Here is a 27,291-nt window from a genome sequence, read left to right on the forward strand (position 1 = left end):
TTTTTATTTTTTTTATTTGATTTATATGCTGCCCTTCTCCGGAGACTCAGGGCGGCTTACAATGCATTAAGCAATAGCCTTCATACTTTTGTATATTTATACAAAGTCATCTTATTGCCCCCACAAACTGGGTCCTCATTTTACCTACCTTAGAAAGGATGGAAGGCTGAGTCAACCTTGAGCCTGGTGAGATTCGAACTTACAGTAATTGCAGACAGCTGGTCTTAATCACAATGCTATTATTCTGCTGAGCCACCAGGCCCACCATTTGTACCAGCAAAGACAGAGCAGGCAAATTAGTAGTGGAAAGGAATAAAAAGCACCTGCAGAGGCAAAGAAAGCCTTTTGGAGCCTCTCTCGCTCACTTCCTCCCAAGTGTCTGCCATTTAAACATTCAGAGAAGAGAGCTGAGAGCTGAGTCAAGGAAACAAGATCAAAAGGGGACTATGTAGCCCAACCCAAGAAGTTTTACAATCACAAGCAGCTGAAAAACTTGGCTGCACCATAATATGGTCGTCCCACAGTACACCTCCAGTCAGATTTCTTCACCCTTATTTACACAGTCTTTACACACTTCCTGCTCTCAAACATGATACAGAACAAAGGAATCGATCTCAGGAGTGCCACTACTATAAAGCTTTCTATTGCGGCAAAGCTTTCTCCTGTGGCTGCTTCCTGCATCTCTAAGTGCTATATAGCACTAGCATTTAGACTTATATACGGCTTCACAGTGCTTTTACAGCCCTCTCTAAGAGATTTACAGAGGGACCTTGGTTGGATACCTAGCTCCTCCCTTTTTAGTCAAACCTGTTCTGGCTATATGCATAAAAGAGATAAGGGAAGACTGGCTGTGCAATCACTGATTTATTTCTGAAAAACTGTAACTCAACAAGATACTGTGAAATTTTGATTTACTGAACCCTCATTTATCAGAATTGGAGTACAACAAGGATATCCCTCTGAAAACAGGCCTGTTGTATACAAAGTGCTCAAGACAAAACAGTTAATTCTAAATTAGTATGACATCTTACATAGCAAGTTACCCCAATTGTATAGTGGCATTTTTATGCAAATTATGCAAATTACATAATTCATAGCCACCTGCATCACTGGCATAATAGCGTTATTATGCTAATGACATCATTCACAAGGATGATGTCATTTGCATAATGTAAATGTAATTTGCCACTTAGCGGTCTGTTAAATCATAGTTTTGCCTTAATAATAAAACTCATAATTTCTATACGATTGGTGTTATTTTAAAAATAATCAAAACGATTTGCCAAGGTATAAAAATTAAAATATGTTTCCTATTGCAAGCACTCACAGTGCCTGATTTCTGCATACATTTTCCTGGTTTGCCCAATCATTTTTCTACCTCTTCAACATGGTTTGCAGATACATCAGAAGCTTGAGATTTCATTCCAAAATAGCAGAACACCACATCTCAAAAAACAACAACAACAATAACAATCCTGATTTGATCAAGTTTAGCATCACTGAGAGAAACAGGAGGTTGCAAAAGACACTTTCTAATGCTGTGACTAATAGCAAATGGACATTTAATCTGAAGATGTTTAATCAATTTCCAGTTTCAGTTTCTGGATTGCTCTGAAATTGTAAGGTGAGCAAACTGGAATTAAAATATACAATTACTGGTATAAAAGAATAGATGCCCTGTCACTTCTACAATTCAGGATAATCTGTGTCATTGTACCAAAGAAGATAATTAAAAAATGGGCACCTTCCTTTCCCAGAAAGAAAGTCAAGGATATTTATGTTTCCATGTATTTGCATTAAATCACTTGTGATTGGATTATACTATAAGAGAAGCATGGTATAGTATAAGGTAAAGGTAAAGGTTCCCCCACACATGCGTGCTAGTCATTTCCGGCTCTAGGGATGGTGCTCATCTCCATTTCAAAGCCAAAGAGCCAGCGCTATCCGAAGACGTCTCCGTGGTCATGTGGCCGGCATGATTAAATGCCAAAGGCGCATGGAGCACTGTTATCTTCCCACCAAAATGGTCCCTATTTTTCTACTTCCATTTTTTACCTGCTTTAAAACTGCTAGGACAAGTAACAGGAGCTCACTCCGTTACGCAGCGCTAGGGATTCAAACTGCTGAACTGCCGACTTTCTGATTGACAAGCTCAGTGTCTTAGCCACTGAGCCATCACATCCTATGGTATAGTATAAGAGTCAGCAAATCATTCCTGCCTTTGAAAGTCACCAGATACTAGATGAGAAATCCTATGATTTGGGATAATTCAATGCTAGTTTTTCAGAATGATTCCAAGTAGTAAAGTTTTCTTTCCTCCTCCTTTCTGCACTGCTACAACTGAATCCAATGTCTGAATTTCCACTGTGCAAATATTTAGATATTGCCTAGTTCTTGAATTTTTAGTATTTTGTTCTTGAATTACCCACTATTCTTGGATCCTCCTCAAACTGTTTGGAGATTTAAAAATCAGAGTTACCTGCCCATTTTTCCACATATTTATTTTTTTATTTAGAGAGCAGGGCTTGTTTGGATTTAAGGTAAGCATTTGCATTTATAAAAATAATAATAATAATATCTCAGGTCCTGGGGAAGGGCTTGAGAAGTGGACAAAAATGCTGAATCTGGTCCAAACATCTGGCTGACTGTGCAATCAACCATAACAATAATAGCCAAGGTAGCAGTGGTGGGTTGCTACCGGTTCTACCCGGATTGGCGAACAGGTAGCAGCAGCAGGAGGCTCCGCCCACCCACATGCTCAGAAGCAGCGCATGCACACACGAGCGCACACAAGGGAACCGGTAGCAACGGGTTTTGCAACCCACTACTGCAAGGTAGCACCAATAGAAATAGGTGGCTTGGGTGCAGTCCCAAAACAATTGGAGCACAATTGAACACCGTTGACATTGACAATTTCATCTTCAGTCAATTGCAAAAGGCAGCTTTACTCGGAACAGCTTTCGTCCTGCAACACTACCTCTAACACCACCAAACATCCACATCTGTCTATTTCTGGTCCTTGGGAAGGACTTGATAGACAGACCAAAATGCCAAATCCAGTCTGAACATCTGACTGACTATGTGATGAACCGTAACAATTTTTTAAAAAATTACTCCTGCACATTGTGACAAATCTCCAAACCTGTATTTTCAAGGGTGCAAAGCCTAACTCATCTCATTTCCTTTTCTCTCATCTCTGCATTGTTGATGAAGCTTCTGGAAAATCATCTTTTCAACAGGCTCAGTGGGTAACATGAGTAAGTGGGAGGAGAGTCAAAGGAGATCCAAGGTTTAGCAGCCCTTTCCCTACGTGCCTAGGAAGACTTGCATTATGGTGCCAAGAGGGGAAGGTAAGCAGGTTAGTTCCCCACCCACCCAAAAGGAGGTAACCAAGATCTTTCCAGCGATAACACCACTTCCACTCCTATCCTTTGGCCACAAGCCAGGAGCCACTGATAATAGATATGTAGAAAACAGATGTTAGAAAAAGACCTAGAGGTCCATCAAGTCTGCCCTTTGAAGTATTATTATTATTATTATTATTATTATTTAAGATTTAATCTTCAATTCAATTCACAGTCTTGGACTGGTAAAAACTTAACAGTTCAAGTCCTAAGAGCTGTTAAGGTAACGTCTGAGTATATAGGCAGTTTTGAGTAAGGTGGTTTTTTTGCAAAATCAGAATATTCAGGTCTGATAAGTTCAAAATTTCCATGTATCTAGGCAACCCTTTGGGTATTGCTCCAAGGGCTCCTATTACAATAGGTAATAGGTACAACTATTAATTTCTTCCTCCACAGTCACTAAACTTCAATTTGCAGATTGCGGTATTTCGTTATTTTTCTAGTTCTTTCTCTTCAATTCGTGCATCACCTGGTATTGCAATATCAATGAACCAGACTTTTTTTCTTTCCCACAATAGTGATGTCAGGTGTGTTGTGGGCCAGATGTCTGTCTATTTGGATTCGAAACTCCCACAAGATCTTGACCTGTTTATTTTCAAGAACTTTTGTCAATTTCGTATTCCCAGTTATTTTTGCTGCATTCGAACCCAAACTTCTGGCAAAGCTTCCAATGTATTTTTTTGGCAACTCGATCTTGTTGTTGTTGTTATTTTTTTTGTCAGATGATGAACATGTGTTTATTTCAAGCATGTTTAAACTCAGTTACTAATGATTGACCCACTACCCCCACTGGAAGTTGGTTCCAAGCTTCCACTACTCTTTCTGTGAAGTAATGCTTTCTAACGTTACTTCCTTCCTGCCAGTCTGAGGTTATGCCCTCCATTCTTGATTTTTGCTTAATATTGAAAAAAGCTGCCTTCTAGAACCTTATCCCACCTTTAATATATTTAAAGGTTTCAATCATGTCCATCCCTTTTCACTTCTGTCTTCCAGGCTGTACATATTCAGCTCCTCCACTCTCTCCTGATATGATTTGTCCCTCAGACCTTGCAACAGAAGGCAGAAATATTTTTCTAAATGAGAGTACTGAACAATTCACTAGTTTCAATGCACTGTTTCATTCACTCCTAGCTTTTTGAAGCCTGCCACTCTCATTCTAGAAGTCTCTATTTTGCCAGCAATACAAATGTGCGAAGAAAGCACTCTTCCCTTGCAGTGCATCAAATAATGGAATTATTATCTCTGGAAGCTGAAAACAAAAGCATTTAACGTGAGGGAAGATTTCCATCTTTCAAATTCTTTATTGAAACAGCCGCCGTTTTCAACAGCATTTTCCATTTTCACAGGCTTGTTTCACGCTATGGGAGCAGAGCAGGGAAAGGGAAGAGAGCTTGCTCAAACACGTACTTTGCCCACAAGACCAAACACATCAAGATATTCAGAGCATCAAGAGTCAGTTTGATGCAGTCAAAGCCACAATGAAGATCTGCTTCAGTGGTATCCTGGGACAGGGCTTGATGGTTGTGCCTTGTACTTCATTTACGAATTTGGGGATTTATTTATTTACCCCCTTTATTATTTTTATAAATAACTCAAGGTGGTGAATATACCTAATAACCCTTCCTCCTATTTTTTCCACAAGTTTTTTCCACAAGTGCTTGTGGGTTGGGCTGAGAGAAAGTGAGTAGCTCAAAGTCACTCAGCCAACTTTCATGCCTAAAATGGGACTAGAACTCACAGATTCCTAGTTTCTAGCCTGGTGCCTTAACCACTAGTTAGGCACTGGTTCTCCAAACTGCTCAAGAACATGGTGACATGTGTCAGTGTTATTTCTTCATTCTGTACCTTCCCTCAAAGAATTTGGAACATTCAGCCCAGAAAAGTTTGGAATTTGGGTGATATCTTTGGAAACCAACAGCTTTAAAAAAGGAAGAAGAAAAAGAAGCATCATGTGGGTGGCAGACTCCCGACCAACAGAATTTCGGGTTGAGGGAGATGACTGCCAGCAAAGATTGAGGATAGTGTTTTTGGCATCAGTTGGCCCATTGTTGAACAAATGCAATGTTTGCTTAAAATTGATTCAATAGCGATTATAATTGTAGATGGTCAGCTACAAAGAGAAACAAATCAAATTAAGCAAATATAACCTGTCATAAATTACAACAATGAAATGCCTTGTGTCCAGCATGCTCACTGCCACTTTGCTCAGCTGTTAAGCCCAGGATACTCAAAGAGGTTATGAAAACATTTCATGTGGATGCCACTTCCTCCCCCACATTCTGGAAAAGTGAAGGAATTTAAAGAATCAAAGCTTCCAGTAACTGCAGTTCCAATGCGAGAGTGAGAGGTCTTCAGTCTGTTGAATGTGGAAGATTTCTCGTTGTCCAAGAAGATATCATCAAGATGAAGTTCTATACCCAACAGTTTTGCTTAGGCTCTGAGATCTACCTTCTGGAATCGAGGACAGAGGTTTCCTTGGTATAAGGAGGGAAGGAAGTTAGGAAATTGAGAGACAGTGAGTTCCAATCCCACCTTAGCTGTATGACCAATGATTCTCTCTCAGCTCAACCAGTTCACAGGATTATTGTTGTGAAGAAAAAGAGGAGGAAGGAGTATTATGAATGTTTGCCGTCTTGAATTACTTATAAAATGATAAAGGCAGGATAAAATGTAATAAAGAAATAATAACATTTATATACAATCCTAGTGCAAAGACAGGTCCTCGGTAGTTCCATCTTTGCCTAGTTCTGTGGCAGTTCTGCAACAGAACTCCACTACATGGCAAATCTCAGAGTTACCACATACTGAATTCTCTTTGCAGAAAAAGTTGGTGCCAATTTCTCCAAAGTTAAAGGGTTTTCAGCATTCTGCTGTAGTGTGTTTTAATCATGCAAAATTAACTCTGCCCTCAGAACAATAGAAACTAGCACACTTTAATACCTACACATAAAAGCCAAATACATTGAGTAATTTAGTAATTTTTATACTACATTTTTAGTAATTCAATTCTTTCGTGCTACTTGTCCTTTTAGGAATGGTGTGGTACAATCTGCAGTTTGGGGATTTTGAATATCCTGTTAGGATATCCTATCCTATTTCCAAAAAGGGGTGGCTTCTCAAATCACACAGCTTTGTGAAGATGCTTAACTATGTTTGTGACGGAAGTGTGTTTGCCTTACTGCTGTTCTGAGCCTTATCCAGTTGATCATCAGAACATTTCATTTACTCCATCATCCATTTCTACAAATTAGGAAAGTTTATCAAGAGTAATGAGAACAACTGCCAGCACTTGCAATATCTGCAATGCGGACAAGGTAGTAGACAAAATATCTATAGTTCTATCTATAACTGTAAGCCAAAGACCCTTTTAACCTTTCCTGGTCCAAACAATAAAAAGAAGCTGAGAGGTCCTGCCCCCCTCCCCCACTCCCTGCCTTGATTTCCCCAGGTCAATGGGAAACATTTGAGAAGAGGCCGACTGCAGTTACAATCCTTTATGCAATGGCAAATGATGTGTGCTAAAGCAGACAAGTAAATTAGCTCACTGGGCATAAATAATAGAAAAATAAAATCTATCTCCTGGGGATGTAATTAAGGATTCCTCTTAAGGGTGTGGCTACGGAGATTGTCACGCTGAACTCCCATTTCCAGATTTACCATCGCAACCTCGTGCTTTCCATAGGAAAAATGCATCTTTTTTTTTTTTTTTTTTTAAATTTGATTTATATGCCGCCCTTCTCCGAAGACTCAGGGCGGCTTACAATGTGCTCAGCAATAGCCTTCATCCTTTTGTATATTTATACAAAGTCAGCTTATTGCCCCCACAACTGGGTCCTCATTTCACCTACCTTAGAAAGGATGGAAGGCTGAGTCAACCTTGAGCCTTGGCGAGATTCGAACCCTGCAGTAATTGCAGGCAGCTGGTCTTAATCAGCTTAATAACAGGGTGCCTTAAACCCCTGTACTACCAAGGCTCTTCAGAAAGATGCTCTTCTCCTCCACTCTGCAGCTGCCAGATTCATAAGGGAAATAGAGGGGAAACCCTTCAGGCCCATAATGTTTCATTAATCATTATTTATCTGGCACCAGCACTATGTACAGATAAGTCCTGAGGGACCTCAACCAATCTCATTGTACATACATTGTGCACTGAAAATAAATAAATAAATAAATAATAATAATAATAATAATAATAATAATAATAATAATAATAATAATAAAGTCCTCAACTTATGACCACAATTGAGCCCAAAATTTCTGTTGCTAAGCGAGACATTTGTCAAGTGAGTTTTGCCCCATTTTATGACCTTTTTTGCCACCAGTTGTTAACTGAATTACTGCAGTTGTAAGGTAACAACATGGTTGTTAAGTGAATCTGACTTCCCCATTGACATTGCTTGTCAGAAGGTCACAAAAGGTGATTACTTGACCTTGGAATCACTGCAACCGTCATAAATACGAGTCAATTGCCAAACATCTGAATTTTGATCACTTGACCATGGAAATGTTTGGTTGTTAAGTGTGAAAAATGGTATTAAGTGACTTTTTTCAGTGCCGTTGTAACGCCACTAAATGAAGTATTGTAAATTGAGGACTACCAGTATTTCAATGCAAGAGTGAGTAATGTTAGTAAATTTGGTTGAAGCTTCTTCAACTTTTCCCATCAACATGTTCTGGCTTCCAATAGGTAGGAATAGCTATTTAGCCTCTGTGCAAATGTACCGACTGAGAAGGGAGGAAAGGACCTTCCAAGTAACACATCCCCACTCCTCACGTTCCCTGCCTTTTGCCTAATTTGCCTCTCTTGGGCTTTATGAGTTCTGCTCAGTTGAATTTGGAAAGGCCAGTTTTACTGGAGAGCAGAGGCGGGAAGGAGCCAGTGATTTTTAACTTCACAATAAATTCACCCTCCATCTCTGTTTCCTAGCATTTGCTGGGTTTTATGTTCCTCCTTCCTCAAGCTACTCAACTGAAGGCAGGATTTATAGCTTGTCAGATTTAATCATTTTGAAGCAGGAAAAGAGTCTTTTTTAAAACCCTTTGGGATAAGAGAGGCTTGCCAGGAAATCATCAATAAGAAAAGCAACTTGGCTGTCTGTACAACAAGACTATGAGGAAGCTACAGCCTAAATGCCCACGTACCCACAGAGGGGAGGCCCTTTAAGAAGGTCAGGAGAGTTTTTTTTTTTATTTTAATGTACAAACTCAGTACGCATAAATTGTTTGTCCTTTGTTAGTCAGGCTCATCACTCTGTATAAAGCAAGAGGGACACAAAAGGACACAAAAACACTTTAAAGGACACAAAAACACTTTCCTGCTGCTTCACCACGTGCATAATATAAAAATATAAAAATCACACAGACAGACACACCGAGGTATAAAGGCTGTAAGCTACCCAGAATACAGCAAGGCAGAACAGAAAAGCCTATCATTATAATAATAAATTTCTACTGACACACTAATAGAACTGGAGAACAAATACAAAACGTGATTCAAAATAAAAGCTAACATAATAACTGGGGCCAAAATAAGAGCGGGAGAAGGAATAGGAAATGAAACTGTCTCTTACAACTACAGTATGTTCTGGCAAGACAAAAGAGTAGCTGACAAACTAGAGTACCAACAAACGAAACCCAGTTCCGAAAGCAGGGATTCTTATATTTTGTGGGGCCAGGAGCTCCTAAATCAAGACATGGTTTTATGTCACACTCACACACTCTCCTGACTAAAATTACCAGCTCAGGCTCTCACTCTGCCCGGACAAGCCACTGTTAGCTTGTTGGGACAGAGCAGACAACCATGATGGCGGCAAGCCAGCTGTATGTGGCCACTGGGCAAGCCAACTTCCCACACCTAACACTTGGTGACTGTCAGAACTCACTCCCAATGGCTCAGGTTGAGAAATTTGGAACCTCAGGCTAATAGTCTCAACAAGACACGCACCTACCTCGAAAGAAGCCCAGAAAGAACCACCATCGGAAAAGGGGAAAATGAAAGGCATTGAGAAGTCCTCAGGGACAACCGGAGTTAGTGCAAGACTATGTACAAAGCTGTTGAAAGATGGTACCAGCACATGGGTTCTTCACACAGCCTGATCTGGTACTAGGAGCTCAAGGAGAGTCATACATATCGAGACAGATTTCATGATCCATAATTTGTCAACACCCGTCCTAAACAAGGGACAGAATGTGAAGGAAGAGATTCAAAATGGGATGGGGGTGAGGATATTGAGGTAAAGTCTTGGAAGTTAGCATAAAGATTGGCTGGAAAGACCAGAAAACAGGAAGATACGTTTTATGCCTTATGTGGCTTTGATTCACATTTTGAATATATAATCCATGGCTGTAATCAGGGGTCCCCCAAATCTCATTCGGCCAAAAGTAGGCCACTACTTTTTCTTTAGGGGCTGCTTTTAAAATTTTATCTTTTTCACTTTTTTAGGGCCTTGAGAAACTACAGAGGGCAATGATACCCACAACGAGTAGGTACAAATATCTTCTTTTTTTATAGGGAAGATTAGATTATAGGTTATTGTTTCTCAAATTTGGCCCTGATCCATGGGTGAAATCCAGCAGGTTCTGACAGGTTCTGGAGAACTGGTAGCGGAAATTTTGAGTAGTTTGGAGAATCAGCAAATACCACCTCTGGCTGGCCTCAGAGTGGGGAGGGAATGGGGATTTTGCAGTATCCTTCCCCTGGAGTGGGGTGGGAATGGAGATTTTGCAGTATTCTTCCCCTGCCACGCCCACCAAGCCACACCCATCAAGCCACACCACATCCACCAAGCCACGCCCACAGAACCGTTGGAAAAAAAAATTGGATTTCACCATTGCCCTGATCTCTTGAGGAGTTTTGAGGACTTCAGAAATACGCTAATATCTGGGGCAAGAGGCAGGAGTGTAGAGGCACAACCTGGCCTTAGATTGTCCATCTTTGTTCTATTATCCCTTCACAGCAAGTCCATTCTTTGCCAGGATCACCATTTTCTATGATTAGAAGAGAGAACTGTCAATCACTCAGCTCTTCTTTTTCTCTCTCACTCTCTTCCCCCAGTGCTGGTACTTTCTTTGTAAAGGAAAGCAAATTCTTTCTGTTTTTCCACAGCTCCCTTTCTCCAATCCACACACATAATTCAACCATGCTCAGTTTTGGTTCTGATCACTAACAGGAAAAGCTGCTTCTGTAGTGGCCCACTTGGACTTGGTCACACGGCAACACAATGCACAGCCACAAATTGGTTTTAGCAGCCCTCCCTTTAACCTAGTTAAATTGCTATACTTTATAATGGGGTACCTTTCTTGGAAATCCTGCCAAATGCTTTCCAGACTTCACAAGTTTTCCTTGCCTTCCCTCCTACCCACCAACGCCTACTGTCTGGGATTATATGTTATCACTGGATGATTTCATACAGTAATTTCCAAAACATAATGTAAGAACAGAAACAACAATGTATATACACACACACACACACACACACACACACACACACACACACACACACGTAATCTAAGTCTCAGAAGTGTTGGATGAACCTACTGCCCAAAATAATTTTTTAACAATATATGTGTGGGATGGGAACTGTTCTTTTCGTTCCATAAATATCTCTTAAACTGAATTACACACATGGGGTACAAAATAAATTTGGCAAATGAACGTATTACAATCTATATTTCCAAAAATCCCTCCTGCCCTACAAAATGTGTTTCAAAGTCGATCTCTTCAGTCTACTGCAAAAATTAAAAAGCATTATGAAGTGTTTAATTTCTGCTTGTTCCATGGATTGATGGCCCAGTTGGTAATTGCTGGAGAAGCAAAATTGCCAATTGGTTGGAAGTTGGTGACTGAAATTGCTTGCAGCAAAAAACAAAAAAACAAAAAAAAAAAAGATAAGCCTAAAACTTCAGGTTCGGTGACAGCTGATACCATAGGTACATCTGTAGTTTCAGGCTGGTAAGAGTAAATGCTATCAGGAAGAAGGAAGATTTTATGCATATACTTTTGGAATACTTTTCCTGCCCACTACCCATCCTCTCTGAAGATGAAATTGGAACCTTCTGGTTGTAACTTTTGTTCACTATTACTGAATCAAAAAGATAGGACTTTTGACCCATCACTCCATCTACCCCAAGAAGTGAGCAGAGATTCAACCTCTTTCAACCAGTCTCAGCACCAAAGATTATGCAAGGGTATATTTCATCCAGTAAGCAAGCTGAGTGTAGCTTATAATGTTCTATCCATAACATATCTTACATTACTGATATATGTATTTATAGCGCAACAAGCTTTAACATCTTCTAATGGGCTACAGAAAGCTATCTCTTGAACCACTTAAAATAATCTGCCTACCTTCCCATTTAGAACATATATCCCAAAGTTTGTACATTGAAGTTCAGAGGGTGGAAACGTTTTGTGTGTTTCCTGGGGTCAGTTAGGGACTGAACCACACTGAGAGATTGGTGCAAAAGATGAGTCAACAACACAGGATAGCCTGTCCAGACTCACTGTTCTTCTATGCAAAAATTCATTCCTTCTTTTCTCTCCTAAACTTTCTTATTTACTATCTTTTAGACAAAGAATAAAACCTCAGTTGTTGCCATTGTTAACCAAAAAAAAGGAGTTGAAACCTCTTGTTAATTTCCTTAAAATCATCCCTAATGGGAATTTGTGCTCAAATTGCACATACCCAAAGTTTTGTGAAAGTTTTCAGATCTTTAGTGATTCGTACAGATCTGGAAGCGATTATGAGTAGGGGCAAACAACTCTCATTTCATTCCATATCCAAGAAAACCATAAGAAATCCTCAAGTTCATGATGCTGTTTTGGGACCACCCTGTTCACTACATCATAGAGAAAGCAATATTTGCAGCCCCCAAGCTGCCATTTCCAATGGCAGCCGCCAGAATTTCTAGTCAATGTAGTACTCTTGTTAGATGAGAATAATATTGCCATTGTAAGACCCACACTTGGAATACTGCATCCAGTTTTGATATCTTAGTGGTGGGTTGCCCTCGGTTCAGACCGGTTCGCAAGAACCGGTAGTAAAACTGGCGGGAGGTTCCGCCCACCAACCCAGACATCATCAGGAAGCTTCTGCGCATGTGCAGAAGCGCAAGCACGCGGCCCCGTTCCAAACCGGTAGTAAAGGTAAGTAGAACCCATCCCTGTGATACCCATACTATAAAAAAGATGTTGAGACTCTAGAAAGAGTACAGAAAAGAACAACAAAGATGACTAGGGAACTAGAGACTAAAACATACAATGAACAGTTGAAGGAACTGGGTATGTCTAGTCTAATGAAGAGAAGGATATGAGAAAGATACAACCTAGAAATAAGGAGAAATTTCCTGTCAGAACAATTAATTAGTGGAACAGCTTGCCTCCAGGGGTTGTGAGTACTCCATCACTTGAGGCTTTTAAGAATTGATTGGCTAGCCATTTGTCTAGAATGGTATAGGTTCTCCTGCCAGAGCTTGGAGTTGAACTAGAAACCTCCAAAGTCCTTTCCAACTCTGTTATTCTGTTATTCTAAATCTGGGAATTACAATCATGGAGCACACTTGGCTAAGAAAAAATAATATTAAGAATAAAAACAGCCTAATTCCTTCTTGGGGGAAACATTGACTTTTTTGGGGGGGGGAGGGGGGGGAACAGCACATTTTCTGGGTATCAAGCCAAGCTTTTGAAAATTAGGGCTGAATTTTAAAGAAGCTGGGTTTCAAAAGCACAAAACGAAAATAATGCAAAATTAACATTTTCACTCCTAAAAGGTTATTACATTCCCACAGTTATACCAACCTGCCAAATAGGTTCAACACTTTGCTGATCTTTTGTTTGGCCCTCTGTGAATCTTCCTTCTCTAAATGATCTTTAGCCTGTCAGAATAAAAAAGTTTAGCCTCCAGAAATTAGTTCCCACTATCTCTGAGGCTGAGAGGAACTATAGTTCCTATCTGAACATTAAGAGGTTCCCCAAAACCTCCAGTTTAGACTTTTGTGAAAGAAGAACCACCAGACACTTCCAAATCCGTGGCAGTATGCTTTGGCATGACCTAATTCCCAAAATGGAAGCAAAATCTATCATACTCCAAGGCAGTAATTCTCTAATAAAGGAAGACAAAGGTCTATGATCAAGATTTTTGCCTATCAACTAGTTACTGTAAAACTCAACTACAAGACGTACTTGCACAAAGAGTTAAGATTCAAGTTTAATGGCAAGCAAACAGAGATAAAGGGGGAAGCTGGAGGAGAGCCTCCGCATAAGCTGTGAGAATTACAGCTTGTTCCCGAAACTGGGCTGTCACAGTCCTGGCTGCTTGCAAAATTCTAATCAGAGCCTGAAAGCTCAAACAATCAGAAGGGAAAACCTCTTGGCAAAGATTTCCCCTGGAGAAGCAGAGCTGGTTTTGTTTACAACTTGAGAGGAAGTGGTAACTGCTCCTGTTTGTTCTTCTAGCAAAAGTTGGGGGGGGGAGAGAAAGAAAAGGAAAGAAAGAAAGAAAGAGAGAGAGAGAGAGAGAGAGAGAGAGAGAGAGAGAGAGAGAGAGAGAGAGAGAGAGAAAGAAAGGAGGGAGGGAGGAGAGGAGCAAGGAGGGGAGAGGAAGGAGAAAAAGAAAGAAAGAATGAATAAAAGAAAGAAAAAGAGAAGGAAAAAGAAAAAGAAAGAAAGAAAGGAGGGAGGGAGGGAGGAGAGGAGCAAGGAGAGGAGAGGAAGGAGAGAACGAAAGAGAAAGAAAGAAAGGGAGGGAGGGAGGGAGGAGAGGAGGAAGGAGAGGAGAGGGAGGAGAAAGAAAGAAAGAATGAGAGAAAGAAAGAAAGAAAAAAGAAAGAAGGGAGGGAGGGAGGAGGAGAGTAGCAAGGAGAGGAGAGGAAGGAGAGAAAGAAAGAGAGAGAGAAAGAAAGAAAGAGAGGGAGGGAGGGAGGAGAGAAGGAAGGAGAGGAGAAAGAAAGAAAGAACGAGAGAAAAAGGGGGAGGGGGGAGGAGAGGAGAGGAAGGAAAGAAAGAAAGAAAGAGAGAAAAAGAAAAAAAGAAAGAAAGAAAGAAAGAAAGAAAGAAAGAGAGAAAGAAAGAAAGAAAGAAAGAAAGGTTTTTATAAGAGATTTATTCCCTGGAGTATAATAGATTTTGTTTCCTTTTTGTTTGCAAACTCTTGGGCTGAGGGTGCGTGGGGAGGAAGAGAGCAGATTGAGTTTGCTTCCCCCCAACTGCACCCCTTATGGCTGAAAAGAAATAATAGGGACAGTCCTCATTCTACTGTCAATCCCACCCTAGACTGATGCGCTACATAACTAGGTCAGAAGAATAAAAAAAAGGGAACAATTCTAAGGCAGCTCAGGGGTGAATAATACATTTCTTTTGACTCTCCCTTAGAAAGTAGAAATGTGTTGTTCCCAAAGGAGAGCAAACCATTTACTAGCCAATTGGGAACAGTGAATACATTGAAAGGCTCTCTACAGCTCTGGCCCATGTTTGAAAACTAAGTTCTCCCCCTTTCACCTTTCACTTTTTACTAGACTCCTTTTCTTTTCTTTTCTTTTCTTTTCTTTTCTTTTCTTTTCTTTTCTTTTTTTCTTTTCTTTTCCTTTTTTTCATTTTCTATTATGCATTCAACAATTGCAGAGCCCCCTGTACTGTGGGAAACATCCCCAAGTGAGGAGATTGGAGGCAGACAAGATGATCTCCCAAAACCAAAAATGGTGGTTGGATTCACTCTCTTCCCATCCTAAGAAAATTGGGCAGGATCCTACTACTTGGTGGGGGAAGGGGGGGAAGGAGATTGCTTTGTTGGTGCATGGTTACTGCAGTTTTATTAGCAATTTATTTATATTGTTTGAAAGGCTGATTCCTGAGGATGCGTAGCTTAAAAAGCAGAATATAATTAAGTGCAATTATTATGTTTTCATCTTCCAGAGAGAGAAAAAGTAGTAGAGACAGAAATGGAGGCCCATCTGTATTTAAGTTTTACTTCCTTATGCTTAGGATTCTTGTTTTATGTTTAGATTTAGTATGTCTTCTTTTAACTGCATAGTAAGCTGTGTAGTAAGGCTCAACCCTAGAGAACCGGCATCTATGTTCTTTGCACAGATGCCCTGTTACCTCCACATAGATGGCCACTTTTGGCTTAATAATCGTAGCCTGATGATGTCTAACAATCCACCCACTAAAGAAACAAGGGAAAGAAAGAAGGAAAGAAAGAAAGAAGGAAGGAAAGAAGAAGGAAGGAAGGAAGGAAGGAAGGAAGGAAGGAAGGAAGGAAGGAAGGAAATCTCCATGCATTTTCTTCCCCTGAAGATAAGGCTTTTTCTAGGTTTCTCTATTGGTAAATGTTCAGTTCTTATGTGGATCTGGTGGCAAGCTATAGCAGATCCCTGGAAAATCTATCTACATTTGTCTTGTTTCATGAGGGGAGAAGGAGTGGAATAAAGCAATAAATAAATTAGCTCCCCAAAATTAATTAAGGAGGCTTTTAAAAAAAAAAAAAATGGTTGCACGATTCAAACATGCAACCTGTTTCTCCATTTCCCTCCACATTTTAAATATGTCAGTCCAGAAGCTGGACTGTTGCAATTCCCTATTTAAAAGCCATGTCCTCAAGACATTTGTCTCTCACATTGTTCAGGAAAGCAGGATGTTTGCAAATGGCCCAAACAGGAAACTTCTCTATATAAATTAATCTATTCAACCGAGCCTCCTTTTCTGACAGTCCTCAAGACAAAAAAAAGGATGAATGACTTTTGCATGATCACACAACAAAGCTGAGCTTCCTGGACATCAGCCAGTACAGACGGGGTGGTCACTCCAGCAACATTTGAGCAATGGCCAAATGCAAATGGGCAGAGGGCGTTGCACAGGATTCTCATGCAGTTAGAGAGCTAGAATTTCATACTGCAATAGGAAAGGGAAGGGAATGGGAGAGGAGGGGAGGGAAGGGGAGGGGAGGGGAGAAAGGGGAACGGGAAGGAAAGGAGAAAGGGAAGGGAAGGGAAGGGAGAGAGAAAGGAAGGGAGGGAGGGAGGGAGGGAGGAAGGAGAGAGAGAGAGAGAGAACGAAAGAAAGAAAGAAAGAAAGAAAGAAAGAAAGAAAGAAAGAAAGAAAGAAAGAAAGAAAGAAAGAAAGAAAGAAAGAGCCATGCCAGGAAAGATTACACAAAGTCTGCAAAGGGAGGAGTGGTTTGTTTACTTTTTGTGCCATAGTCTTCTCCAACTTTTAAAACTGCAGTTCATGTTATTTTTTAAAAAAAATTAGATTCCAATTCCAATTACTTCCATACATTTCTACAGTATTCCAAAAAGTTCTGATGGATTCTCTTGCTGAGAACCAGGGCAAAATGTTTCTGCCAGATTCAGGGATATTCCAGACTTAATTCACTAACAGGATTTCTTAACTTCAAAAAGGCATCTGGAGAGACTGTGAATGAATTTACAGAGAGCATATCAATTATTGGGAGGAGGGGGGGGGGAAGCAGAGTTAGAGAAGAATAGATATGATATAGGAAGTACAGTAATATCGCTTTTAGCCACAAATAGGAATGTAAGAATGGGGCAAGGGGGCTATTTTTCTTGAAAGACAAGGGATCCAGGAAAGGTGAAAGGAAGAAATTTCCCTTCGTATGCCCTTCGCCAGATCCAAGATTAGAACAAGTGCCTAGCCCTAAGTGACTCATAATCTCTTTTTCACAATGCACTTAATCTGTTGGAATCCTGGGAATAGGCCAGGCTACATAAAATAGTATTAAGGCTTGAAAGTTCCCAGCTGAGAAGTCATAGAAAGAGAAACGGGTTTTGGGGGCTGGGAGAGAGAGAGAAGCTGCAGAAATGTTTCCAATAGCAAGACTCTCATAAAGTGTGTTTATTTCGATCCAGGAATGTTCTGCCAATTGTGCCCCAGGAACAATGAATGAGTGCCCCAGATACCAGGGTGCTTGAAGGAGTGAATGAATGCCCAAGCAACAGGCTGTCCAAACCTTGTTATTCCATCCATGGAGCCATGCTGCCATCTAGTGGCCAGAGATGATTTCCATTGAAATCATATTTCCAAAACAAGTTTTGAGCGAATGCTTGGAGAAACAGAATTGCACCAAATGAGCCTTGTGGCAACTTGGAAAGATTAATGTATTTATTATGGTACACGCATTTGGAGAAAAAAGTCCCATTCCATCAGATGTGTGAAGTATGGACTGATTTGTAAAAGTATTTACATATACAGAGACTACACATACACACACAGACGGTATTAAGATTTTTTTTTTTTTAAATGGCATTTTTCCAAAACAGAGATGAACATGCTGGGCTCTTGTAGGTTACTGCAAGTTCTGTATTACACACTTCTGTATTTTGGGTATTTTATTTTATGGCAAAATAGAATAGGTGGATATAAATCCGACTTCAAAGCTAGTTATTGACTTTCGGTTTATTGTATCTGCATTATTATTACAGCTGTTAGCCATCTAGGCTGCTCTATGCAGAAAGACAGGATATAAACGAAACAAATGTATATACATATAAGAACCAGCAGGATAATTTTTCAGGCTCCAAGGACGCTCCAGTGCTGAGCTGAAAGCTGTCGTTCTTACAGAAAGAATTTTAAATGAGCGCTCCAACAGGAAATTGATGAGTTAGAAATTCTTAAGGCTCAACTACGGAAAATTATTTTGAGTCATGCTGGAGTGGTTAACATAGCAAATCTATTACCAATTACTGCTGTTATGATCAGGTTGCTCTATTATTATTATTTATTTTATTTTGTACTTTTTGGGAGAGGGTGTAAAGTCAATATTGATTAGCTGGGGGCTGCTTAAATTAGTTCTGTTGTTTTCTTGGCAACCTTTTCAGAAGTGACTTGCTGTTTTCTTCTACTGGGGAACAAGAAATTGCCTTACCCAAGTCGTTCAGCTTACTTTGTCCTTAAGGCAGGATTAGCACTCACTGTTTTCCAGTTTCGAGCCTGTCACTTTTAACCATAACACCAGATTGTCTCTCTGCATTGCACTACATTAAGTTCAGTGTTTAACTGAAATAAAAGTCCTGTCACAGGCTGAAATTTTTAGTTCCCGTGATGGTTTGTATTTGTTCAATGGGGTTAGTTTTTTTTCATATGAAAAATGACACACAGATACATACCAGTGGTGGGTTGCCCCTGGTTCTGACCGGTTTGCAAGAACTGGTAGTAAAATTGGCGGGAGGCTCCGCCCACCGACCCGGATGTCATCATCTGCGCATGCGCAAAAGCAAGGCACGCACACGAGCAAAGCAAACACGTGCACGCGCAATCCCGTTGCGAACCGGTAGTAAAGGTAAGTAGAACCCACCCCTGATACACACTAGAGGTAAACCTTGACTTCTGGCCAAAATTGAATGCAAAATTTCTGTTGCTAAGCAAGGCAGTTGTTAGAGGAATCATGCCACATTTTACGACCTTTGTTGTTGTTAAGCAAATCTGGCTTCTCCCATTGATTGTGGTCGTCAGAAGCTCCCTGGAAAGCTTGCAAATGACAATCCCAGGATGCTGCAGCCATTGTAAATACATTCCAATTGCCAAGCTCCCAAAATTTGATCATATGACTATGGGCATGCTGGAACAGTCGTTAAATATGAGAACTGGTCATAAGTCACTTTTTTCAGTGTCGTAGTAACTTTGACCGGTCATTAATGATTGTAAGTCGAGGACTATCTATACACAAACCTTGTGCCCTCCAGATAGGTACAGTATCTTAGGCTAAAAGTCTCCAAATTGTCAAGCAGCTTTTGCTACCTCTCAAATTTCAAACACAGATTCTACCAAATGCCATCCACAATCATTACTGAAGCTTGAGTAACTTGTTGTTGTTGTTCTATCTGAGATATACAAGCAAATTTCAGCAGCAAATTTATCTACCCAGTCTTGACATCATTCCCAGTTGTTCTGCCCCAGGTACAGATCCCAAAGAATGCCGCACACACAAACTTCGAATAAATTCCGTTTACTTCAAAACGCAGTCTTTTGCAAATGCAGGCTGTTAATAAAACGCTCTTAACAACCTGCCAGAAATTCCACAGATAAGATAAAGTCTTACTAGTGTTGGCAGAAAGCCCAGAAGCAAGGTTTGGAAAGAAAATCCAAACTAAATGATCAGCGAACGAACGACATTGTTTCTTGCAGCTTTTTACAAGCTGCGTGCAAACTTAAATAGGCTAAGGGAGTGGCCAATTAGCTCCAAGGTCTCGAGGAGACCTCCTCCTGAGGAACCACTCCTGCCTTTTGGCAGCTCTGCGTGCCCGTGCATTGAGAAGAGGCTCCTCCACTTCATCCTCTGCACTTAAAGGAGCCTCTGGAGGTTCTGAAGGCCCTGGCTGAATCCCTGCCTCTGGCACCACATCTTCTACAGCCTCCTCACTGTCCGACTCGAGCGCCGGCTGCGCAGGCTGCTGGCGCGACACCACACCAGCCTCCTTGTCGTCGGAATCAACAACAATCCGTGCAGGCCGCTGGCGGGCCACAACACCAGTCTGGGGTTACTAGCTTAGTTCCATCTTAACTTAGCCATTTTACCTATACACCAGCAGAAAGGACTTTGTTATCATTTGTATGGTGATATATAAAACTGCTTCATCTGATATAAAAGTCATCAAGAAGACGACATTGGATTGAACAGAATTAAGAAACTATTATACTTTAACCTGGTGGATACAGCTGAGGCCTAGAGGACTGCTATAACTTGCTAACTTTGTTTATTTAGTAGTGATGATTTGAGATGATGATAAAACATTATTTAGATCATGATTTGAACAAAATTGAATTCATAACCATCACTGACTTTTTCAGCCATATTTAAAAATCTAACTTTTCCAAAAACACCTTTTGTTCCACAATGGCAAATCCTATAGCCTTGGGCTACAAAGACAGATGTTGTGAGGGAAAATATCCAACTAGTAAATCAGAGGTAACCTTGGCAACTTTAAGACCACAAGTCTTAAGGTTTCCAAGGTTGGAGACCTCTGGTGTAAATCATCTTTCCTCAAGTAATAACCTACAGCTTGGCCACAATAGCTGGGCCTTCCCCAAACATATTTGACCCAGTCAGATTTTCTTCCTGGGGTTCTGGCAGGAAAGCCATCAATCACAGTCACCAGGTGAGAAGCCTCCCACCCCCCCGCCCCCCACTCATTTCCCAGAGATATTTGTTATTCCATGAGCCCTACACCAACAGGTACTGATCAGTTTGATGATATCACCAGTCCCTTCCCCCTTGGCTAGCAAGTAGCAATAAGGGATTTGGGGGACTTGACCACTGCTGTCAGGTTGAAGAAGGTGTATTCTGGATGGTTAAGCTTTGGCAATGTGATCTGACACGGAAATACTTCCTTTGACAGCTCCTTTTTCTCTCCAATTCTTGGATGGCCAACAGGGCAAAACAGGGCCATTGAAGAGGGATTGGGGCTGGGGTTCAACAGAGATGATTGGATGAAGTTTAACCTATGCAAGATGTGGTTTAATCTATTTTAGATGGGCTCTGGCTATCGGCTCAGGGTCTTGGGGTCTCTAGAACTTCTGTAAGACCCTGAGCTAACCATGAATAAAGCCAAGAAGTGCTATAAAACAAACTTTAGCCCATACTGAATTGGCTGATCACTCTCTGTATAGATAAGCATCTTGTGATGGCTGGCTGACAAAGACCAAAAGCTTATTTTTTTTAATTTTATTTTTTTTTAGTAAAATTATCAAAACACCATCCCTCCCCTCCATGGCTGTATTTCTTTCCCTGCATGAAGGAGAAAAAAAGAATTAGAAGCAGCCGACAAATTCTAACTCAAGCAGCCCCATATCCCATGTCTCTGTCCAGAGCCTAGAAGGAGAACTTTTTTTTAATTAAGTCCATATATATATGCAGCTCTCAATCACAACTGAGCCCCCGATTTTCTGTTGCTGAGAGAGTTCTTAAGTGAATTTTGCCCCATTTTATGATCTTTCTTGCCAGCGTTATTAAGTGAATCGCCGCAATGGTTAAGTTGGTAACATGGTTGTTAAGTGAATCTGGCTTCCCCATGGACTCTGCTTGTCAGAAGGTCACAAACAGTGATTGCACGACTCCTGGACAGTGCAACCATCATAAATACGACCTCTCTTGCCAGAGTTGTTAAGTGAATCCTTGCACTTGTTCAATTAGTAACATGGTTGTTAAGTCAATCTGCCTTCCCCATTGACTTTTATTTGTCAGAAGGTCACAAAAGGGGGTTACCTGACACTGAGACTCTGCAACCGTCATAAATATGAACCAGTTGTCAAGCGCCTGAATATGGATCATGTAAACACGGTCGTAAGTGGGAAAAACACCCATAAGCCATTTTTCCCCCAATGCTATTGTAATTTCAAGCGGTCACTAAATGAATGATTGTAAGTTGAGGACTACCTGTATATTATTATTTATTAAATTTATATGCTGTCCTTTCACTATCAAGCGATTCTGGGTGCCTTACAATTTATGGCTTCTATAGGCAGGAGATCATAAATATGTCTTGAAACTAAGTCAAAATTGCTAAGTCCTCAGACTTAAGACTGGTCCTCGGACATACGATGCAGCGCTCCCATTGGCTAAGACGCACCAAGAGCCAGCGGGAGAATTCCAGCCACCTTATTGGTTGGGAGGTTTGACAGCTACTGTATAAATAGCTGTCAAACGCCTGAGTTGCTGTTCTAGTTCTGAAGCTGTTCTGTTAGCTGTTAGCAATAAACCTCTGTTCCGTTTACACCTGTCTTGCCTCAGTTATTGCCCACCGTCGCTCTACAGAGCAAAAATGTTGCTGAAAACTGACAGTTTAAAGTCCCCACTACTATGGACAGCAGAGTAGAAACTTAAGTAAAGATAAAGGTTCCCCCGTACATGTGTGCTAGTCATTCCCGACTCTAGGGGGCAGTGCTCATCTCCATTTCAAAGCCGAAGAGCCAGCTGTCCGAAGACGTCTCCGTGGTCATGTGGCCGGCATGACTAAACCTCAAAGGCACAAAGAACACTGTTACCTTCCCACCAAAGGTGGTCTCTATTTATCTATTTGCATTTTTTACGTGCTTTGGAACTGCTAGGTTGGCAGAAGCTGGGACAAGTAACGCGAACTCACCCCATTACGCGGCACTAGGGATTTGAACCGGTGAAGAAGAAACTTACTGGGAAGTAATACTTCCACATTTCTGTAATCCTCCACTCTTGCCTAAAATCAGGCATATCCCAGGAGAGGAAGAGTGTACTCAAAGTCTTTCTTCAGCCATCTTAGCTCTTTTCCACAAGTTCAGCATAGTAACACCAACTCTGCTCATTTTAATGTACTACACATCATATCTAGGGTTAAAAAGGAAGCCTGAAGCCGATCTGCCTGCTAGGGAAGCCCAAGTGATTAGTCATCATCTGGACTGTGTGGAAAGTATCTCTGTCCTAGTAACACTGTGACTCATTTTCCTCTTCGCACCCTTCCTGGTCTTCATCAACTCACCTATAGTTCCCCTGTGCTAATGATCTCCAGCAAGATTGTCCGTATCCTTTGCAATGCTCAGAATGGGTTCAAACATTGATTGACAGGGCACGAAGTGCATCACGGTGAAGGATAATCCTCAGGGACGACTCACACCCTGGTCAGCACTTCTTTATCCTCCTACCATCCGGAAGGAGATATAGAAGCATAGCCAGCAGGCTGAAGAACAGTTTTTAATCCGTGGGCTGTCAAGACTCCTGAATGCGAAATAACATCATAACTACGTAGTATGATGGACTTGCAGGGCCGGTGCAACGTGTAACATGTTCGCACTGGTGTAATAGGACTGTGTGTTTGTTAACATGATTTATTGTATTAGGGATTTTCTGTTTCCACTGTGAGTTGCATTGTGTTGGAGGGGTGCACTGAGGGAGCTCCATCAATATCATTGTACATATGTTGTGCAGTGATAATAAAAAATTTAAAAAGAAAAGAATAAAAGCTGGTGTTTCCACATAGTATATGCCTATCGGCAAGTTTCCACCCATCAACCGGCAGGGCATGTAGCCCTCAGCACTGGAAAGGAGGTTCAGCCCTATGGTTTGGCTCTTCTTTCAAAACAGCTTCCAATCTTGGGACAGGAATTAGTTTGGTTCTTATGTTACAGAAAGGCACAAAAGAAGAGGGATAACATGTAAAACAGACACAGAACTGTGTAGTAAAGGCCATTGAGAATAAGCTGGACCACTGGCTGTGAGTGTGAGTTAAATTTCAGATTTATTCATGAGCTACACTCCAGTCGCTCATTGTATTGTAGGCAGAAACACATTAGGTAAGTTTCAGTGTGCTCACTCTGCTCCACAACTAATCTGAAGTCCACAGACTAAGACATCATTGTAGGCCAAGTCCTGTAACCTGCAAAGAACAGTACCTTCTGCTAGGTACCAATTCAAGGCCAGCATCTACAGAGGTGGGGAAAAAGTCAAAACAAGCACAATTCTGTGAAAAGAGTTTCCCTCTCTTTGGGATTTTCTGAAGTTTTGCATATCTTGGCCATCTAATATTATTAGAGCTTCCTCAGTTCCTACTTCATTTGTTGTGTGAATCATTTTTAACCACAATAGCTGCAATCAAATAGCTTCTGTAATTTAACATCAATTTCTCATATTAATGTTTAGGAATTTTGGTCTAGTCCACGGGTGTCAAACTCGCCGTGTCACGTTGCCGTCACATGACATTTTTGCAATGTTTTTCTTATTCGTGGAGCTGGAGTGGGCGTGGCCTGCCCGGGACACATCCCGCCCACAGGCCACAAGTTCGACACCCCTGGTCTAGTCCTTCATGGTGAATTGCTTCAAGTCAGTAATACATAAGAGTTTTCTAGCAGAAACTTCTTACTTCAGGCCCTGTCTTAATATTTCTGCAACACTGATCTGGACTCCTAAAAATTTAATCTGTTTTTCACCCATTCACTTGTAGGCCAGCTTTGAAACTGTTATCTTTATCTATGACCCACTTGGGATTCAGGTCTAATTGATGGATGGCTAATCTGGGAATATCCTATAGAAGTCTCCCATACAAAGCTCAATTATTTATTCGCTTATCACAGAACATTCTTCCAGAAATCTGGGTGGCTGTCCAAATGTTGTTGTTGTTGTTTTTGAAAAATTGAAAGCACCATCAACATTCTTCTTAATAAGCATTGACTTGGCTTCTGCCTTGCAACTGTCCCATGAATTCCATTTTTATCTAGTGTTTTTCTTGTGATGGAAGACGTTTTCTGTGTGGTGAAGGGAGCCAGGACTCATACAGGGTGAGACTGACCTAAATCAGCCCAAATTATTTAATGAAATACATGTACAAGTAGTCCTAATTATCATATCATATTATAATGAACTAGAAAAATGATTACTTTTTCACACTGGACATGGCATGTTGGATGACTCTGTTTAAAAATTCAATGAAGCAAGTGCCCTTTATATATCCCTTTATATATTAGATGCTCCATGTGAAGCTCAATATTCATGCCAAAAATATACAAGAATTCAGAAAGTTTTAAAGGGGTCAAATTGTTTATATAATTATGTTCTATATATCTACCTATATACTGGAAAATTCTTCTGCCAACCTAGCAGTTCGAAAGCACGTAAAAAATGCAAGTAGAAAAATAGAGACCACCTTTGGTGGGAAGGTAATAGCATTCCATGTGCCTTTGGCGTTTAGTCATGCCGGCCACATGACCACGGAGATGTCTTCGGACAGCGCTGGCTCTTCAGAGATGAGCACTGCCCCCTAGAGTCAGGAACGACTAGCACATATGTGCGAGGGGAACCTTTACCTTTACCTTACTGGAAAATTGCTGTCCTTTTCCACCTTTTTTTGAGCTATTTGAACTTTTTAACAGGGTAGAGATATCCTCAAGATATCTTGTTTTCCCGAAAATAAGACCGTCTTATATTTTTTTGAACCCTGAAATAAGTGCTTGGCCTTATTTTCAGGGAGGTCTTATTATTTTGGGGCGCGTGGAGCAAGATGGGGCTCCTCGTGCCATCTTACCTGATTTCCAGCTCTGTCTCCCTAACCCTAAGCAGAGGAAATGGCGGGGACGGGCTGCGCATGCATTTAAATATTTTTTGGAAGGGCTTATTTTCGGGGAGGGTTTATTTTTGGGGGAGGGCTTATTTTTCGGGAGGTCTTATTTTCGGGGGTCTTATTTTTGGGGAACACAGTAATTAGGGACATACATACATACATATTTATGCTGATTTATCTGGCTGGGATTGCAGTTTACAACGTAGTAAAAAAAATTGGGGCGAAAGTCAGAAAAAGGAGATCACATATTTCTTGACATCTTCAATAAAAGAGCAATCCAAAGAAGATCTGAACACCCAGGTTACCCCAGGGAACACATGCTACATCTTCAGTCTCCTCTGCTAGTCATACCAGCTCCATGTCTGACGAGTTGTCTTTTACTTTATGGCAAACTACATATGATCCATTAGATCAGGGCTGTCAAACTCGCAGCCTGCGGGCCAAGATGCGTCACGTTCTGGCCACATCCATGCTCAGTTTAGCAAAGGGAGGAAAAGTCCCGATATGTGACGCCATCATGACGATGCAAATTTGACACCCCTGTATTAGATCATTTATCCTTCTCCAGCAAAGTTCTCAGCTGAATTTCTGCCTGCAAAGAATTCAGAATATAAGCATGTAATATTGGCACTTTTATGCTGTTTCAACTGGGAAATCTAAGTGGCTTGCAAATATCTTAGTGACTTTCTTTTTGTTAAATAGGGAGAATGAAGTTCTTATTTCTAAAGGTATCTAGTTCCGCAGAGGTCAAAAGCATACCATACCATACGCAACCTTGGAAGGTCTGTTTCCACAAAAATACATCTCCCAGTTCACTAAACTGCCTGCATCCATGTGATGTTCAGGCAAGCACTAGATCATAACACTCATTTACAAATTCCAATATATTGTAGGCTTTAAAGTAGCTGTATAAGGAAGGACACTGGAGTGCAACAGATGCAGAGAACATCAAGTTGCAAAGGCTGGGCTTGTTCCATTTGATCCCCTTTCACCAGGGCCATCTTAATAGCATTATGGGCTCCCGGGCAAAGCAGTGTACTGGGGCTCCCACGACAACTACTCACAGGAATAAACATATATTTGCATGTTAGTATTAATTTTAAAAAATGCAGTAAAATGTTATAAATATGTTGCTGTATTTATATGATACAAGGTGCATTGAAGGGTTAACATGCACAGATTAGTATGGGGCCCCTATGCTCATGGCATCCACGGGCCCATCAGGCCCCTGGGTTAAGACAGCCCTGCCTTTCACAGATGAATATCTTTTGCACTATATTATCTTATTGTCCCCTCCCAAGAGATAGAGAGAGAGAGAAAATCTGATTGGCAAGATATTTCAGCTGGCATGCTGTTTTGTTTTTATTATTTATACTTTTCAAGGAAGAACCTGTCAAGATTTTGTCCCACTTCCGTAGCAAACAGGAGCTAATATTTCAGTGCAGTGTTATGGACCAGTAGGTGGCAGCAGAGACCACATCATGCAAGGAGGATTCTAAGCCATGGACCAGAGGCAAAAGATTCTATCATAATTATTACTATGGCTCTCCAAGGTTACACAATAGTGTAGGACAGAGGGCAGGAATCAAGAAAGGAAACCATGCACCATAACATTAACCCCCGTGGCTAAGTGATTCCTTACTCTGAGGGAAACAAAGGATCTATTTTTTAAAAAAATAAAATAAAATTCCTTCTTTGGGACAGTGAGTAAATCTCCTGCTAAATCTAATAGGTAAGTGTTTTATTTGAATAGGAGAGAATTCAAAGAACCTGATATGTACAGAAACTGAACACGCATTCATGCCACTACCACAAAGTAGAAACTGCCTTCTATACAGGGGTGAATCCAGCAGGTTCT

The 27,291-nt window shown here is 40.9% G+C and overlaps 2 long non-coding RNA genes across 2 annotated transcripts in view; one reads left to right on the plus strand and one right to left on the minus strand.

The window, feature by feature from the left end:
* LOC132711005 (uncharacterized) overlaps positions 1-27,291 on the minus strand; it is a 127,740-nt gene that overhangs the window by 83,772 nt on the left and 16,677 nt on the right. The window lies entirely within an intron of this gene.
* LOC117662953 (uncharacterized) lies at positions 4,761-17,561 on the plus strand. The gene is made up of 3 exons (XR_004590562.2): positions 4,761-4,924; positions 9,847-9,890; positions 17,265-17,561. It is a non-coding gene; the product is annotated as an uncharacterized LOC117662953 (long non-coding RNA).

The sequence above is a fragment of the Pantherophis guttatus genome, chromosome 2, assembly GCF_059756535.1.
Source record: "Pantherophis guttatus breed Tessera chromosome 2, ASM5975653v1, whole genome shotgun sequence".
Lineage (NCBI taxonomy): Eukaryota > Metazoa > Chordata > Lepidosauria > Squamata > Colubridae > Pantherophis > Pantherophis guttatus.